The 19,608-nt window shown below is 38.2% G+C and overlaps 1 long non-coding RNA gene and 1 other non-coding gene across 2 annotated transcripts in view; both read right to left on the bottom strand.

The window, feature by feature from the left end:
• The window catches only part of LOC126937626 (uncharacterized), a 45,095-nt gene that overhangs the window by 13,017 nt on the left and 12,470 nt on the right, over positions 1-19,608 (bottom strand). The window lies entirely within an intron of this gene.
• Positions 1,098-1,173, bottom strand: LOC126938166 (small nucleolar RNA SNORD55/SNORD39). Its single transcript, XR_007719992.1, has one exon. It is a non-coding gene; the product is annotated as a small nucleolar RNA SNORD55/SNORD39 (small nucleolar RNA).

Here is a 19,608-nt window from a genome sequence, read left to right as displayed (position 1 = left end):
TGTGGGTTTGCTATAGATGGCTCCCATTATTTTGAGGTGTGTTCCATCAATACCTAGTTTATTGAGATATTTTAACATGAAGGGGTTTTGAATTTTATCAAAAGCCTTTTCTGTATCTATTGAGATAATCATATGGTTTTTGTCTTTTGTTCTGCTTATGTGATGAATCACATTTATTGACTTGGGTTTGTTGAACCAACTTGTATACCAGGGATAAAGCCTACTTGACTGTGGTGGATAAGCTTTTTGATGTGCTGCTAGATTTGGTTTACCAGTATTTTGTTGAAGATTTTTGCATTGATATTCATCAAGGATATTGGCTTGAAGTTTTTTTGTTGTTGTTTTCATGTCTCGGCCAGGTTTTGTTATCAGAATGATGCTGGCCTCATAGGATGAGTTAGGGAGGAATCCCTCCTCAAATTTTGGAATAGTTTCCGTAGGAATGGTACTAGCTCTTCTTTGTACATATGGTAGAATTTGGCTCTAGTTCTGTTTGGTTGGTAGGCTACTTATTACTGATTCATTATTTTTTTTTGGAGTTCATTATTGTTCTGTTCTGCGATTCATATTTCTTCTTGGCTCACCCATCAACTCATTGGGAGGATGATTATTTGTCTCCAGGAATGTTTCTCCAGGAATTTATCCATTTCTTTGAGATTTTCTAGTTTACGTGCATAGAAGTGTTCATAATCTTCTCTCATGGTTATCTGTATTTCTATAGGGTCAGCAGTAATATCCTCTTTGTCATTTCTGTTTATTTGGATCTTCTAGTTTTTCTTCTTTATTAAGTCTAACTACCAATCTACCTATTTTAGTAATTTTTTTTCAAAAACCTACTCCTAAATTCATTGATCTTTTGAATGTTTTTTCATGTCTCAATCTCAGTTCAGCTCTGACTTTCAGTATTTCTTGTCATTTGCTAACTTTGGGGTTTGTGTGCTATTGGTTCTCTAGTCCTTTTGGTTGTGATGTCAGGTTGTTAAATTGAGGTACTTCTAACTTTTGATGTGAGCATTTAGTGCTATAAATTGCCTGCTTAACACTGCCTTAGCTGTGTCCCAGAGATTCTGGTATGTTGCTTCTTTTTTTTTTTTCCTCACATGCTCAGCTCTCCAAGGTTGGCTTCCCCACTGCACACTCGAGTGGTATGTTGCATCTTTGTTCTCAATAGTTTCAAAGAACTTGGTTTCTGCCTTAATTTTACTATTTACCCAAAAGTCATTCAGGAGTAGGTTATTCTATTTCCATTTAAATATATGGTTTTAAGTGGATTTCTTAGTCTTGTTTTCTAATTTGATTGCAGTGTGGTCTGAGAGGGTGGTTATTATAATGAGCCTAGTACTCATTATACAGCATTTGCTGAGGAATGTTTTGTGTCCAATTATGTCATTGATTTTAGAGTATGTACCATGTGGCAGTGAGAAGAATGTATATCTGTTGCTTTTGGATGGAGACGTCCATCAGGTACATTTGGTCCAGTGCTGTGTTCAGGTCCTGAATATCCTTGTTAATTTTCTGCCTTGATGATCTAATACTGTCAGTGTGGTGCTGAAGTCTTTCACTATTATTATGTGGTTATCTAAGCCTCATAGGTCTCTAAAAACTTGCTTTATGAATCTGGATGCTCGTCTGTTGGGCGCACATATATTTAGATTAGTTAGGTCTTCTTGTTGAATTGAAGCCTTTACCCTTATGTGATATCTTTTTTTAACCTTTGTTGGTTTAAAGTGTGTTTTGTCTGAAATTTGGATTTTTCTGTTTTCTTTTTTTTTTTTTTTTGAGACGGAGTCTCGCTCTGCCGCCCAGGCTGGAGTGCAGTGGCCGGATCTCAGCTCACTGCAAGCTCCGCCTCCCGGGTTCACGCCATTCTTCTTCCTCAGCCTCCCGAGTAGCTGGGACTACAGGCCCCCGCCACCTCGCCCGGCTAGTTTTTTGTATTTTTTAGTAGAGACGGGGTTTCACCGTGTTAGCCAGGATGGTCTCGATCTCCTGACCTCATGATCCGCCCGTCTCGGCCTCCCAAAGTGCTGGGATTGCAGGCTTGAGCCACCGCGCCCGGCCACGATTTTTCTGTTTTCTGTCTGCTTGGTAGATTTTTCTCTGGCCCTTTATTTTGGGCCTATGGGTCTCACTGCGTGTGAGATGGGTCTCTTGAAGACACCATACCAATGAGTCTTGGTTCCTACTCCAATTTACCACTATGTGCCTCTTGATTGGGGCATTTCACCCATTTTTAAAAATCTTTTTTGTGTTAAATATTTATTATAAATCCTTTTATTTTTTACTTTTAAGTTCAGAAGTACACGTGGTTTGTTACACAGGTAAACCTGTATCACGGGGGTTTGTTGTACAGATTATTTCATCACACTGGTATTAAGCCTAGTATTCATTAGTTATTTTTCCTGATCCTCTATTTCCTCATACCCTCCATTCTCCAATAGGTCCAAGTGTGACTTGTTCCCCACTATGTGTCCATGTGTTCTCATCATTTAGCGCCAACTTATAAGTGAGAATATGCAGTATTTGGTTTTCTGTTTCTGTGTTAGTTTGCTAAAGATAATGGCCTCCAGCTCCATCCACATCTTTGCAAAGGACATGATTTCATTCTTTTTTATGGCTGCACAGTATTCCATGGTGTATTTGTACCACATTTTCTCTATCCAGTCTATCACTGATGGACATTTACATTGATTCCATGTCTTTGCTATTGTGAATAGTGCTGCAATGAACATACATATGCATATGTCTTTATGACAGAATTATTTATATTCCTTCAGGTATATACCTGGTAATGGGATTGCTGGGTGGAATGGTATTTGGTTTTAGGTCTTTGAGGAATCGCCACACTGTCTTCCACAATGGTTGAACTAATTTATACACCCATCAACAGTGTATAAGCATTCCTTTGTCTCCACAACCTCGCCAGCATCTGTTATTTTTTGACCTTTTAATAATAGCCATTCTAATTGAGAATTGTATCTCACTGTGGTTTTGATTTGCATTTTTCTAATGATCAGTGATGTTCAGCTTTTTTCACGATTGTGGGCTGCCTGTATGTCTTGTTTGGAAAAGTGTTTGTTCATGTTCTTTGACACTTTTTAATGGGGTTGTTTTTTTTTCTTGCAAATTTGTTTAAGTTCCTTATAGATGCTGGACATTAGACCTTTGTCAAATGCATAGTTTACAGAAATTTTCTCCCATTATGTAGCTTGTCTGTTTACTCTGTTGATAGTTTCTCGTGCTGTGCAGAAGCTCTTTCATTTTATTAGATCCCATTTCTCAATTTTTTATTTTGTTGCAATTGCTTTTGGCATGATATCTTTGCCCATGCCACTGTCCTGAATGGTACTGCCTAGGTTGTCTTCCAGGGTTTTCATAGTTTTTGATTTTACATTTAATCCACCTTAACTTTTCTATATGGTATAAGGAAAGGATCCAGTTTTAATCATCTGCATATGCATTTAGCCCATTTACATTCAAGATTAGTATTTACATATGTGGGTTTGATCCTGTCATGATGTTAGCTGGTTATCACTCAGACTTGTGTGGTTCCTTTACAGCTTCACTGGTCTGTGTACTTCCATGTGTTTTTGTAGCGGCTATTAACAGTTTTTCCATATTTAGAGCCTCCTTGAGAAGTTCTTGTAAGGCAGGTCGGGTGGTTATGAATTCCATCAGCATTTGACTGGAAAGGATCTCATTTCTCCTTTGCTTATGAAGATTAGTTCGAAAATATATGAATTCTGGGTTAGAAGTTTTTTTGGAACATTGAATATTGGCCCCCAATCTCTTTTGGCTTGTAGGGTTTCTGCTGAGAGGTCTGCTCTTAGTCTGATAGGCTTCCCTATGTAAGTGACCTGACCTTTCTCTCTAGCTGCCTTTAACGTTTGTTCTTTCATTTTGACCTTGGAGAATCTGATGATTATGTGTCTTGGGGATGATCTTCTTGTGAAGTATCTTACTAGGGTTCTCTGCATTTCCTGAATTTGAATGTTGGCTTCTCTAGCTAGGTTGGAAGTGTTTCCTTGGATGATATCCTGAAACATGTTTTACAAGTTCACTTATACTCTCCCCATCTCTTTCAGGGACATCAATGGGTCACAGATTTGGTTTCTTTACAGAACTCAATATTTTTCAGAGCTTTTGTTCATTTGTTTCCATTCTTTTTTCTCTATTCTTGTCTGACTGTTTTATTTCAGAAAGCCAGTCTTCAAGCTCTGAGATTCTTTCCTCTGCTTGTTCTGCTCTGCTATTAATACTTGTGATTGCACTATGAAATTCTTGTAGTATGTTTTTCAGCTCTATCAGGCTGGTTATGTTCTTTTCTACACAGGCCATTGTGTCTGTCAGCTCCTGCATTGTTTTATTGTGATTCTTAGTTTCCTTGGATTGGGTTTCCGTGTGCCCTGAAGGCCGATGAAAATTGTTCCTATCCATGTTTTGAATTTTATTTCTGTCATTTCAGCTATCTCAGCCCAGTTCAGAACACTTGCAGTTGTTTATAGGAAAGAAGGTACTCTGGCTTTTGAGTTGTCAGAGTTCTTGTGCTGGTTCTTTCTCATTTTTATGAGCTGGTGTTTCTTCAGTCTTTGAAGTTGCTGACTGTTGGATGTTTTTATTTTCCTTTTATCTTATTTGATGACCTTGAGAGTTTGTGGTAAAAGGTGGATTTAGCCTACTGGTTTGTTTCTGGAAGGTTTTAGGGGGCCAACACTCAGCTCCCAACCTCAGGACTGTGTGTTCATAGTGCAGTGGCAGCAGCATTCTTCCTCATTTGCATATGCCAGCAGCAGTGACAGTGCAGCAGGGTACATGCTCATCAGCTGTGACAGGGTACCAGTGGGTTCCTGGGTGCCTGCCTCTGTGCAGGTGTTCACCACAGTGGTAGAGATAGCAGGGCTCCAGAGGTTGGGGGACCCTTGCTGGTGATTCTAACACATGATTGTGCTGTCTTGGGGATGCATGGGGGCAGGGTGCTGGTGGGTGCAGGTCTGTATGCATTCTCTGTGAACTGCATGAAGGGGTGGTTGCTCAGGGCAGGGGAGGTTTGCTGTTCTCTGTGCCTAGTTTCACTTCTGTGGCAGTGTCGGTGCAAGGGTGTGGTGCTAGAGGGAGTGGGGCTGATTTTCCATGGGTCCACCAAGACTCTGACTGCAATGGTGGTCTGGCAGGGGAAGAAAGAACAAGTGCACACCCACCACAGCAGTGGCAGAGGAGGGTGCATGCACACAGGCACACTGACAGAACAAAGGTGGCAAAACCTGCTCCCACACACACGTGCTGGCAAAGCAATGTGGGGTGTTGCTTTGGGCCCTGGGGAAATGGCTGTGCAGGGAGGGCATGGGTGGGCTGGTGTGTGGTTGTGGGGGCTGCTCTGCTGGAGCTCTCCACTGGTCATGCAGGGTCCACCAGTGCAGAAGCTATGATGTTGGCCCCCAGGGGACCTGAGGCTGCCCTGCAACTAGGTGTGGCCAGGCTGGGGTCCAGGAGAGGCCAGCAGACAAGTACTGCTCAGATCAGACTGGTGCCATCTGGTGGGCAAGACCACCCTGCAGAGTTCAGGTCCAACAGTTCCCCTAGGGCTAAGGTGTCCCATGGAAGCAAGTCGAGCTTAGGGAGATGGGCTTCCCTGGCAGTGCTCTGCTACAGACAGTCCCACACCAAGAGCTCTGGGCTCCACCTCAGCTGGCATGATGCCCCTACCACTTCTCTAAGCAGCCAGAGGCCCATGGTGAAAGTGGCTTAATCCTTGCCAATTCAAATCACCCCGTTCTCCTGGAGTCTTTAAGGGCCAGGAATGAGTCCCAGTGCATGGTAATCCTGTCCAGAATTCCAAGCTTCCTTGCACTTCAGCCCAGCTTCTGTGTCTTCCCTCCACCTACTCTAGGTGCCTTCCCTCTGAAGATCTGTGAGGAGTGTGTGCCAGTGTCTTGGTCCATCAGTGGTAGCTGTTCTTCCTGGGTGCATTTGGTTGGCCATCTTGCCCTCTCTCTGCAATTTCTTAACTAAAACGGCATCAATCAACTCTCCTTTAAAGAAAGTTTTCTCTATAGCATGGGATGCTATTTAGCATTTTGCCCATAGTAAGATGTCCTTCAAAACTGGAGTCAATCTTCTCAAACACTGCAACTGCTTTATCAACTAAGTTTACGGAATATTCTAAATCCTTTATTGTCATTCCAACAATATTCATGGCATCTTCACCAGGAGTTATTCCACCTCAAGAAACCACTTTCTTGGTCACCATAAGAATTAACTCCTTATCTATTCAAGTTTTATTATATTATATGACTGCAGCAATTCAGTCACATCTTCAGGCTCCACTTCTAATTCAAATTTTCTTGCTGTTCACACCACATCTGCAGTTACTTCTTCCACTGAAGTCTTGAACCACTCAAAGTCATCCATAAGGGCTAGAATAAACTTTTTCCAAACTCCTGTTAATGTTGATATTTTGACCCTCCCTCATGAATCATAAATGTTCTTAATGACATCTAGAATAAGTACTTTCCAGAAGACTTTCTATTTATGCAACCCAGATCCACCAGAGAGGGAACTATCTATAGCATCTATAGCCTTATAAAATATAGTTCTTAAATAGCAACACTTGAAAGTCAAAATTAAACATTGATCCATGGGCAAGAGTGTTGTGTTGGCAGCAAGGTAAACAACATTCATCTCCTAATACATCTCCGTCAGAGCTCTTGGGTGATCAGGTACATTATCAATGAGCAGCAGTATTTTAAAAGGTATCTTTTTTTTCTGAGCAGCTGGTCTCAACAATGGGATTAAAATACTCAGTAAATGATGCTGTAAACAGATGTGCTGTCAGCCAGGCACATTGTTGTTCCACTGATAGAGCATAGGCAGAGTCAACTTAGCATAATATTTAAGGGTCCTAGGATTTCTAGAATGGTAAATGAGCACTGGTTTCAACTTCAAGTTACCAGCTCTATTAGCCCCTAACAAAAGAATCACCTTGTCCTTTGAAACTTTGAAACCAGGTATTGACTTCTCTTCTCTAGCTATGAAAGTCCTAGATGGCATCCTTTTCCAATAGAAGGCTGTTTTGTTTACAATGAAAATCTGCTGTTCAGTGCAGCCACCTTCATAAATTATCTTAGCTATATCTTCTAGATAACTTTCTGCAGCTTCTATACAAGCATGTGCTGCTCCACCATGCAGTTTTACGTTAGTCTCCTTCTCATGAAGCAACCTCTGCTAGCTTCAAACTTTTCTCCTGCAGCTTCCTTACCTCTAAGACTTGATAGAATCTCTCTCAAGAAGAGAGTTAGGGCCTTGATAGAATCTCTCAAGAAGAGAGTTAGGGCCTTGTTCTGGATTAGGCTTTGGCTTAAGGGGATGTTATGGCTGGTCTGATCTTCCATCCAGACCCCTAAAACTTTCTACATATCAGCAATAAAGCTGTTTTGCTTTCTTATCATTTGTGTGTACACCGGAGTAGCAATTTTAATTTACTTCAAGAACTTTTCCTTTATATTAAAAACTTGATGATTTGGTACAAGAGGCCCAGCTTTCAACCTATCTTAGTGTTAGAGATGCTTTCCTCACTAAGCCTAATCATTTCTACTTTTTGATTTAAAGTGACAGATGTGTGACTTTTTCTTCTACTTGAACACTTAAGAGGCCATTGTAGGGTTAGTAATTGGCCCAGTTTCAATATCCTTGTGTGTCAAAGAAGAGGGAGGCCTGAACAGAGGAAGAAGACAGGGAAACAGGGGGTTAGTGGCGTAGTGAGAATACACACGTTTGTCAATTAAGTCCCCTGTCTTATATGGGTGTAGTTCATGGCACCCAAAACAACTGCAATAGTAACATCAAAGATTACAGATCACCATAACAGATATAGTAATAATAATAAAGTATGAAATACCATGAGAATTAACAAAATGTGACAGAGATACCCAGTGAGCACATGCTGTTGGGAAAATAGTTCTGATAAACTTACTGGATGTAAGGTTGCCACAAACTTGCAATTTTTAAAAAGCACAATCTGTGAAGTGCAACAAAGTGAAGCACAATAACACAAGGTGTGCCTGTACGTTTATTCACAGCTAAGCATATTTTCAAGGAAGGTGATGGTCAGCACTCACTAGAAAAGCTGTGCTAATACAGCTCTCTTGCTATGCAAACCATTGTGGCAGGGTATACTAAATTCTACCCAGGCAGCAGAACCTTCTGTAGAGACTATGGGAGGATGTGAAATAGAAAAGAAAGAAAGCAAAAAATCTCAAGTGGTGAATACACAAAAATAGTAAGGTAGCATAAATCAAAAATGAGAAACCAAGTGGAGACTAGGGGCCCTGTGGAAATAAAGTCATAATGGCAAATTCTTCTGTGTCTAAACCTTTGTGGACTTCTGGCCAGGATTATTTTTAATAGCAATACTTTGTGTTCTCATTCCTTTCTTCTTTTCATCCACCCAAAAACAGTACATCAAATTATTAAGCAAAGAAAAAAGTTAAAAACATGTTGTTTTTTAAATCTAATAAATAAGCTATTTGACAATTCAGGAACATGAAGTTGACCATTATCAATATAATTATGTTAACCTTGTACCAACTGAATCTCCTCCTTCTTCCCTTATTTCTCTCTTCATAGCGATCAGAGCTTTCCCTAGTATTTTTTTAGTGTGTGGCCTACATCTGAGTTTCTCAATTTGTTTTGGTGGAGGGAATCAAAAAGTGAGTTTCTACATCCAATAAAATATACCACTGAGATCTTGAATATGATATAAAATTGAGAGGAAGAAAAGAGTGGAGGTGGTTTTGTGGCTGCCTTGGAGAGGTTCAATTAATATCTTGGCAGAGATTCCCAGCTATCCTGGATCTTTTCACTACCCTGGGCGTCTTGGTAAAATGCTATACAGGTGATTCCCCTTAGAGGCTGGACTGGAGAGGGGATTTAAGCCAACTGGGAGTCAACTATGAACTTAGATTGGAGAATAAAGTCAAACAGCTATAAATATATAAGGTCTCTACCCCAGATGAACCAAAATCATCCCCCCTCTTATAAGTGTCTTCATAATAATTCTGTGATGTGGTGGTTTAGAGTACAGGCTGAATGACAGAAGATATATTCTCATCTAAGCCCTTATACATACTTGCACAATGTATAATAACCAAATTACTTAATTTACCTGAGTCTTGCTTTTCTATCTACCAAATGGGGAAAATACTACCTATGTAATAGGGTTGTGAGAATAAAATGATGTAAGAATTAAACAAAATAATGTACGTACAAGTTTGCTACAGCAGCTAGCATCTAGCAGATTTTCAATACAACCTAAAATGCAAACTATTTTATCCTTTTTCATTCTTTTGAATGATAAAAGTCATCAAATAAATGATAATGATGATAAATATGATCATTTTGGACTGGATGTGTATGTCTCCCCAAAATCCACATTTTGAAGCCCTAACCCCAAGTATAACTGTATTTAAAGATGGGGCCTCTAAGGAAGTGATTAGGGTTAAATAAGCTCATAAGGGCGGGACCCTGGCTCTAATAAGATTGGCGGCCTTATAAGAAGAAACACCAGAGAGCTTCTGCTCTCTCTCCTTCCACATGCACACACTGAGGATAGGCAATGTGAGGACATAGTAAGAAAGTGGTCATCTGCAAGCCAGGACAGGAGAAACCAAATCAGCTGGCACTCTGCTTTAGGTGCCATGGGGAAATAAATTAATGTTGCTTAAGCCACCTTTGGAACCATGAGAAAATAAATTAACGTTGCTTAAGCCACCCAGTTTATACTATTTTGTGACAGCATTCCAAACATACAAACATAATGATGATGATGATAAATGCCTTATTCCAACAAAGGAATAGATTAGATAAGGAACAATAAATTATATTTACTGGAAGTTGTTTGTTTGTTTGTTTGTTCCTCAATTTTCCCTTGCAGGATGGGGCCTCTAAGGAAGTGATTAGGGTTAAATCTCATTTTGGTGTTACTGATGAAGGCATCCAACAAAGGAATAGATTAGATAAGGAACAATAAATTTATATTTACTGGAGTTGGGGGTTTTTGTTTGTTGTGGGCAAACTGGGCCCAATCACTGTACATTTTTGCAGAGGCTATTGTTCTAATTAAAATCTAATGCCCTGAGCCACTAATAATGACAGGACAGTTTTCAGATTCAAGACTACTAAGGCTCCAAGAAGAGCTAGATATTAGAGGGGGTTTCAGGAAGAAATATGGTCTGACCACATCAAGGAGATGAGGCAAAGGCAGAGTGCACAGGTTACAAGTAATCTAAGGTTGGGAGTGGAGGGATGGACAGTCTAGAGGAGAAAACAAAAGTTATAACAACAACAACGGTGACAGCTGTCAGTGTTTCTGCTCTATGCAGGCATTACTGAATTATTTCCAATCCTCCCTGAAGCATTGCAAGGTAAGCATCATCATTCTCATGTTATTCTCTTTATATAGAATGTACAGAATTGATACTTCATAACCCAAATCTGATACAGATTCTGATTCATAACCCAAATCTGATTCATGAAAGGGAATTCTCTTGTTTAAAAACAAAATAATATCAAGATTTTTCATTTGTACCTGCTCCAATTGTGCTCCCCCTTCGCTAAACGTATCTCCAAAGTCCTACCTAGAGATAAAATATCAATACATGTTAAACAAGAATTAAAGTAAAAGTGTGCATTTTTAGATATTTCCTCTAAACAGCTAACCTGCTCTGGAAACACCTCTTAAAGTTTATACATCATTTCCCTAAAAAACACCCATAAGCAGCTCAAACAACTCAAGAAACAGGAGAGAGGAAACAAGAAGACTGAAAGAAGACTTGAAAACCTAAAAGCCCCCAGCCCAACTTCAGTGAAGAGAAGCAAAGTCCAAACAACAATGCGAATTGACAGGGTGTTGATGGGGCTGCCCTCTGGGCCACAGTAGCAATCTCATACTCAAATTGTCATCACTAGCCTTTTATGTTAATCTTTCTACCAGCATTTGGTAATCTGATATAACCACAAGGACAAAGTGCTTATTCCCCTATATGGTAAGGAAGTCCCTGCCCTTTGGAATTTTGTCTGCCATAGAACTGAACATATTATCACAAATCTGTTTTTCTTACAGTGAAGAGCCATTTATATATTCTTAATTAGTTTCTGCCTGTATTGAGAGGAATTATCTTTTACCAAGAAGCCAAAAATAAAAACTATTTCATTTCCTCATGACAGACATTAACACATGGCATTCTAAGACAAATAAACATGTTATACTTTTACAACATAAATAGAGAAAAAATACTTTCCTAATTAATTTATAATTAGTTCTCTGGAGCTATAACTTGTATTGGACTTTGAGCAAGAAAAAAAATCCTTAAAAAGTAACAGAAAAGTTCAACTTTGGTTCTATCAGGTTTGATATCCAGAAGAAAATGCAAACTTTCCTTGACTACACTGCAAAACATCTACTACTTTAAGGACAATGGCTGTTTAAAGGCCTGAAATAAAGAATCAGAGTGGACCATACCTGAAGAAGCTAATAGACAGTACAGCACTTCTCAAACACAATGGGATGGTTAACATAAAATTAAGCATGCACAGATTTCATAATTAATGCTGGTAAAAAGAAAATGTAACCAAAAAAATAGAACTTACTGCTCATTCATTTAAAACATTAAGTAACAAATTATAGAAATGTCTTCATCTAATAGTTTCATATTTAAACCTTCACAATAGTTATTTATAAGGGGAAAAATTATATTTTTAGAAATACTACTCTCTTTAAATGATGCCCAGAAATCCTACTAAAAATTTACTCTGTAACTTAAGATAATTCTACTGAGTCATTTTAGAAATATTAAAAATATGACCACCCCTAGTTAAAATGTATATTTTCCCCCAAAAAACTTCAATTTTAAGAACTATATTTATTTTTGTACAAGCAATACACACACATACACACTAACCACTTAAAGTGTACGATGAGATATCAATGGATGAATCTGGAGAAATAGGACTCTTTATCTCCAATCAAATATTGTAAGCACAGATATTGGCCTCTCACTAGAGTTTTATTACTCAGATTATTTCTGATACATGAAATGTCTTAAAAACAACATAATTGGGATCAATTTAGTCCCAATTTCCATGTCATAAAATCAGACGCCAATCCTTCTTCAATACAAGCAGCTTACTTTTCGTTTACCCCTAAATTCACGGTCAGTGACCACAGGGATGAGATGGACTTGCTGAGAGCACAAGCTGCTGCCTGGGGCTGGAAGTAAGCAAGCTTTTCTTCTTTCTGGGAATACTAATGCTTGCTAGAACTCTACCAAAACAGGGGTTCTCAGCCCTTGCTGCTCCCTAGAACCCTTTCAGCTTTTAAAACCTACTGATGCTTGAACCCCAACACCACAGCTTAACAAATCAGAATCTCTAGAAATAGGGCCTGAGCACTGGTATGTTTATAAAAGCTTCCCACAGAATTCTGACGTGTTGCTGGAGAAGAGACCACACATGTATAAGGCTTTGAGATGGGTGGATGTTACATATAGTCAGCTTATTATTGTTAACAAGGTGGTGAACCAACAGTGTTGAGTGGAAGAAAAATGAGAGGAAGCTTCCGTGATGAACTGATAACTACTGGAGAAGGCTCTATCTATAGATACAAGAAGATGGAGTCAATAGTCAGGAGACTGTAAGTCCTGGGGATGACTTCATCACCAGCAAGCTGTATGAGCTCAGGCAAATCATCTAAGTCCCCGGGGTACAGAAATGAAGGAGAAGGGAGGGTGGAGGGCTCACCACTCCCAACCAAGGCAGCTGTACCTTATGTGTTTTGTATGTTAGCCTTCTGCATGAAACTTCACTTCATGAAAGAATTCTGTGGCCAAAACCAGTTTGAATACAGCTGATTTAGATGTTCTTTAAGTTCTCTTCTGAGATAATTTTACAACATCCCATAAATATCAGGAACTGGCCCACCAGGCCTACATAGAAAAGAAGTTAAGATAATCACAATGATGCTTGCTCTTCGCAGTTACTCTTCCCACTGCTTTATTTTGTGGGCAGTAGGCTTTTATCCAAGGTGCGCCTACAAATGCAGTGGCTCTTACCTCTCCTTGTATCTGTCAGGTACTCAATAACTCCTGTGATTTTTCCCTCCTAACACTGCACCTGACTACACCCCCTTACAGGTCAATTCTGATTATCTATAAAGTAAGTATCAACTCACATTGAGATTATAGATATGTTTGAGGCTCTAAAACATTTTTCTGGAGACAAATTTTCACTACGGAATAAAGAGGATAAATGTTTGCCAGCTCTCTGTTGAGTTTACTCATCCAAATGAACCCTCCACCATAGGAGGCTGACTTGCAGGGGACGACAGAAACAGATTCCGCAGTCCTCTGACTTCCCTTCAGGGCCAGCAAGGAGGAGCCCTGATAGGAAATGAGATGGCAGGAAAGGAGGGAAGTCGGGATATTCATTTTCTGGGCTTACTCCTGGTGGGGCTGCCACAGATTGACTGTGACCTTCAACTGGAATTCTCCATTCTTCTCAAAGTGGCTGTCTCCTTGCAGGCTGTAGTAACCACTCCCCCATCACATTTATGCCAACTGGTGAAAACCATCTTGGCTTTCATCAGGGTTGCTCACACTCTACTCTTTCCTTTTAAATAGTTCCTTTATTGAACCTTCCATGAATTATCCTAATTTTAAGGAGCCATTTTCTGATAGACTCCTGACACATATTTGTTAATCAGGGATTTTTACTTCCAGGTATTTAAAGAAATAGCAAGATGCACGCAAAATTTCAGGGGTGTTAACAATTTTGGACAGATACATCACAATCAGGACTAACAGGAAAGGATGCCACCTATACCACCTGCTACGTGCCCTTAGCTTACTGGATCATCAGCAGTCCAGGAGAAGGAGACGGGGAAACACAGGATATGACTGTTTTCCCATCAATATGGAAATATTTCAGTATTTTAACAATCAGTGCGGCTAAACTGGCTGATAGTCAATCCTACAAATAATCCTTATGCAGAATGACTTATAACAACAAACAAAACTGCAAAAATATATTTTCAATAATAAATTATTTATTATAAACCATAAAGGTTCATATCATAGAATGCAATGAAGCATAAAAAATATCTTGGACAAATATTTACTGATTTGTGAAGATATAAACTACTTGGCAAAAAGCAGAGCAGTTACAAAATATCATAGGCTGTACAATCTCAGTTTTATTTAAATATGTAGGTATGCATATATTTACATCTTTAATAGACTGAGGAACCATATCAAAGTGCTAACACTAACGTTTATGAGTAGTGGAATAATAATTTTAATTTTCTTCTTTACAAATGTATGTTTTCCAAAATTTCTGCCACTAAATTGATATATTTTATAGCAAAGATAACATTATTTTTTTTAAATGGAGCACAGTAAAAAAAAAAAAAGCTGTTACATTTTAAATTGAATCTTAAAGATCTTTCCATTATTGTGGTAAAGCATTTTCATTTCATCAGAACAAAGATTTACTACTTAACCTTGATATCTCAGGGAATAGAGAACAGTGATGAACTTGATGCAGTTAGGCATCACTGACCCGACAACCAAGTGGAGATGGCTGTCAGATAAAAAAAAAAAATGTATCACTATGATACAAACAAAACCAGAAATATCTAAAAATACAAAAATACAAGGAAAGGACATAATTTTTTTTTCTGGAAGGAGGTCATGGAAAGCTTCACAGAGGAAGTGATGACTGAGCAGGATTCTGAAGGCTAAACAGGAGTTCAAAAACCAGATATGGCAGGATGAAGCTTTTCTAGGAAAGAAACACCCCCATGCAAATGTTCTCAAGAATGAAACAGCCAGGAACTAAACAGAATTAGCTCTGCTTTCTTTCTCCTAAAATAGAAACTTGCAAGGATCTTGACTTTGACTGGAGGGAATAAGCATTTACGAAAAACATTCTATGTGACAAAAATTGAGCTAATGTTTTGTTTTTATTGTCTTTAATGGAGGAAATGAGAAAACTGAGGCTCTAAGAACCCTCTTAGACATTTCTGGAATTTACACCCTGATGGGTGGTTAGTTACTTTATCTACATAGTATTCTTATGTATATATGCTATATTTTTCTTTTTATCATATTCTATCAGTTGTTCTCATTACATAGAAAGGATTAAGATGAATTACTGGTGTTCAAGGTTTTGGATTTACCTACTAGCGCACTTCCTCATTGCTGCAGGAGTTAAATATTAACTCATGCTGACACCTGTCCAACATGTATGTACGTGGGTGGGTGGGTGGGCGGGTGGGTTTAGGCACAGGTGGAAATAGAATATTGCAAAAATATCAGCAGTTTGGTGAGCAATTAATCAGGAAATAATGTGTGCTATACTGGAATAATCACCTTAAAAGTAAAACCCTCAATGAAAGCAAACCTTTCAGAAGTTCAATATGGGAATTAAATTACTTTAAAATTATAGAACGTTCTAAACTTCTAATAAATACACGTATTTATTGTTTTGAAAATATTTTTCAATGGTAGGCATTTTCAATAATTTGTTTTTATTACAATGGGTTAATTCTGGGATTATTTTTTGTGCTTCTCAAGTTAAGTATGAAAACCATAATTCTTTTTTTATCTTCTGGTTGGGTTTAATTATGACAATGCCAGTAATATGGTTTAGTTGTGTCCCCACCCAAATCTTATCTTGAATTCCCACATGTTATGGGAAGAACCTGGTGGGAGGTGATTGAATCATGCGGGCAGGTCTTTCCCATGCTGTTCCTGTGATTGTGAATAGGTCTCATGAGATCTCATGGTTTTAAGAAGGGGAGTTTCCCTGCACAAGCTCTCTTCTCTTGTCTGCCGCCACGTCAGACTTGCCTTTCACCTTCCGCAATGATTGAGGCTTTCCTAGCCATGTAATGAACTGTAAGTCCATTAAATCTCTTTCCTTCTTTTTTTTATTATTATTTTTTTGAGCTCTTCTAACAGAGTATTTCTTTTTATTTATTTTTATTATACTTTATGTTCTAGGGTACATGTGCACAACGTGCAGGTTTGTTACATATGTATACATGTGCCATGTTGGTGTGCTGTACCCACTAACTCGTCATTTACATTAGGTATATATCCTAATGCTATCCCTCCCCCAACCCCACAACAGGTCCCAGTGTGTGATGTTCCCCTTCCCGTGTCCAAGAGATCTCACTGTTCAATTCCCACCTATGAGTGAGAACATGCGGTGTTTGGTTTTCTGTTCTTGCGATAGTTTGCTGAGAATGATGGTTTCCAGCTGCATCCACGTCCCTACAAAGGACATGAACTCATCCATTTTTATGGCTGCATAGTATTCCATGGTGTATATGTGCCACATTTTCTTAATCCAGTCTGTCAGTGATGGACATTTGGGTTGGTTCCAAGTCTTTGCTATTGTGAATAGTGCCGCAATAAACATACGTGTGCATGTGTCTTTATAGCAGCACGATTTATAATCCTTTGGGTATATACCCAGTAATGGGATGGCTAGGTCAAATGGTATTTCTAGTTCTAGATCCTTGAGGAATTGCCACACTGTCTTCCACAATGGTTGAACTAGTTTACACTCTCACCAACAGTGTAAAAGTGTCCCTATTTCTCCACATCCTCTCCAGCACCTGTTGTTTCCCGACTTTTTAATGGTTGCCATTCTAATTAAACCTCTTTCTTTCGTAAATTGTCCAGTCTCAGGTATGTCTTTATCAGCGGCATGAAAACAGACTTATACAATCAGTGAAAGCATAACTGGGAAGTTAAGTATCATGAACTTGGTAAGGTTATTCACCTTTCAATGATAAAGAATTCTTTATCATTGAACTCTAGATGAACTCACCTAGTGTTCCTTTTTTTTTTTTTCCCGATAGCTTTTAGGGTACAAGTGGTTTTTGGTTACATGGATGAATTGTATAGTGGTGAAGTGTGAGATTTTAGTGCACTGTCACCAGAGCAGTATACATTGTACCCAATATGTATTTTTTAAATCTCTCACCACCCCCCACTGCCTCCCACTCCCTCTTGAGCCTCCAAAGTCCACTATACCACTCTGTATGCCATTGTGTACACATAGCTTAGTTCTCCCTTATAAGTGAGAATATACAGTATTTGGTTTTCCATTTCTGAGTTATTTCACTTAGAATAATGGCCTCAAAATTCATCCACATTGCTGCAAAAGACATTATTTCATTATTTTTCATGGCTGAGTAGTATTCCATGGTGTACATATATCACATTGAAAAATGTAATTCTTTAATAATATGTCTACGTGAGCCAAAATCTACAAATGGTTAATGCAGATTATCAGGTCAAGTGTCACTCTACAGTCTCCTGAATAGTACAGAAATCAAATTTAAACCCAGTGCAATTTTTTCACCATTAAGGAATTTTATTTGGCCATGAATTTATTTGGCCAAGACAATAACCAGTTAGATCTCTGTTTTTGGAAGCCCAGGCATCCTAAAAGAATATTTTGATAATTCTACTATAGCTCAGTCTTATATCACTTGACTTCAATGGGTTATACACTATGAAAAAGCAAGCTGAGTTGAGTTCCTTTAAAGTCTTAAAAAGTAAATTAACACTCACCAAGCACTTTGAAGATAAAATAAAATGTCAAGAGTAATAATTATTCTTAAAATAAAAATAAAATCACAAGAAGCTGCCATTCTATAATTTTTTGTGATCTTTATTTTTTTTAATCTAATATCCCCCAAAGTCAGGAGGCAGTGCAGATGTACAAATATTGTCCGTATTTTCTTTTAAGTAAATGCAAAGCCAAACAAACAAACAAACAAAACACAAATGCACTTTTCACACCATGTTTTGCTCTCCACAACTTTTAGGCCCTACTAAGTACATCATGCATGTTTTAAATGCATGAAAGAAGCACTGCATTTAAAAGCAGTGAAATAAAAATGGACCAGATAGGCTTGGAAGTCCCATCTCCAAATCTCAAGGCCCTGTGATAGTGACCACAATTCCAATAACTATAAAGGAGAGAAGAGGTGGACTATATCCTCTAAGCAGACTCTACTCAGCTTCAACACTATCTGTGCTACCCAAAATAACCAAGCATTGGAAATCAGCTCTTTTATTCTATCATCAAAAAGCATGATTCAGATTGACAACGGAAATTTGATTAAATTAAAACTTTAAATAGTAGATCTCTCAAAAGACAAACTCCTGGTGGATCTAGTAGTGAGAACTTAATTCTAAGAATTTAGAAGAACCTAGTGATCTCCTTGCTGGAAATTACAACCCACAGTTAAGCCTGAGGTTAGATGCCCACCTATCCCCCCAACCCCATTTTTCTGCATACTAACAAGCATTTGTACTGTGTGGCCTTTCCTTAAAGCACTTTTTGTTTGCTTGTTTGTTTTCACGTTTTTAAGTGAGTATGTAGTACGTGTACTTGGGGGTTGGGGCACCTGAAGACCAAGTGAGAAGCATTGTTGAGACAACGTATCAGAAAATTTTTGCCTCTAGACAATCACTTAGGGGCTTGACTTCTGCAGAAAATTGGCATTCAGTTTGTCAAATCCTTGACAGACTTTTAATTTAGTAATTTTATTAGCATAATATGCCTACTAGCAAAAGAAGAAACTGAATTGTTTAAATTTTCCCTCACTCTGATAATGAATGTCAAACATTTTTTAAAAATATTTTAAAGGATGAGCCAACAGCTTTAAAGTAAATTAAAACATTATTAATTTTTAGTAGGTCTATTTGAAGAATAATTTTGATTTTTGCATACTATTATTTATTTTGTCTTTTCTCTATCTTGCAGGGTATTCCTAAATTTATAATCTAGTGTCCAAAGATTTAATGAAAGCTCATTGCTTATAACAATCTGAGAAAAATAATATTAACAGTATAAAGGCAGAACACAGCTGGCTAAGTGAATACAATTTTTAAAAGCATTTACTCCGTTAGGACTCATAATTGCAGTATTTTGTCAGTAAATCTGTAAGCATTTCATATCATATGTACTAAAAGATCACGCTTCTGAATTAGTAACTCTTAAAAGGTAAAATTAATAATTCATAAATTTCAATAATTTAAAACACTGCAGTCTGAAATTAATTGATAAAAGTATCCCCAAGTCCAGGAAGATAACAAAATTGCTATCTTCTGTGTTACTGAAATATCATTTGTGTTATTCCTCAATGAGTAACCCCTACAATTTTAACTGTGGTGATAAAGTGTTCTACAACGTGCAAGGTGGCAATTTCAAAACCTTCCCCTAAAGTCAGTATTCTCAAGTATTTTAAACTCATAACTAACCAAGCAGAAAACTTTCATATAAAAAGTCCAGCAAAGCTATGAGTGGTCAGACAAGTTAATGCCAACCTACAGAGGCATGGAACAGAAAATACACATCAAAATCATTCAGGGATCAAGGGCAGCAAACTCTTGAAATGGTTAGAGAAATCATGGCGCGGCATATTTCTCTTAGGCAAGCAGGGTCATTTCTGAGTTGGTCCTTCTCAGTAAGCCAAATGAATGAACACTCTTTTAAAGTGTCCATTAACTGAGGTGCATTTTTCTGGCTGTTTTT

This window comes from Macaca thibetana, chromosome 15, assembly GCF_024542745.1.
Source record: "Macaca thibetana thibetana isolate TM-01 chromosome 15, ASM2454274v1, whole genome shotgun sequence".
NCBI classification, from domain to species: domain Eukaryota; kingdom Metazoa; phylum Chordata; class Mammalia; order Primates; family Cercopithecidae; genus Macaca; species Macaca thibetana.
The sequence above is the reverse complement of the archived record's forward strand: the minus strand, read 5'-3'. Positions and strand labels throughout refer to the sequence as shown.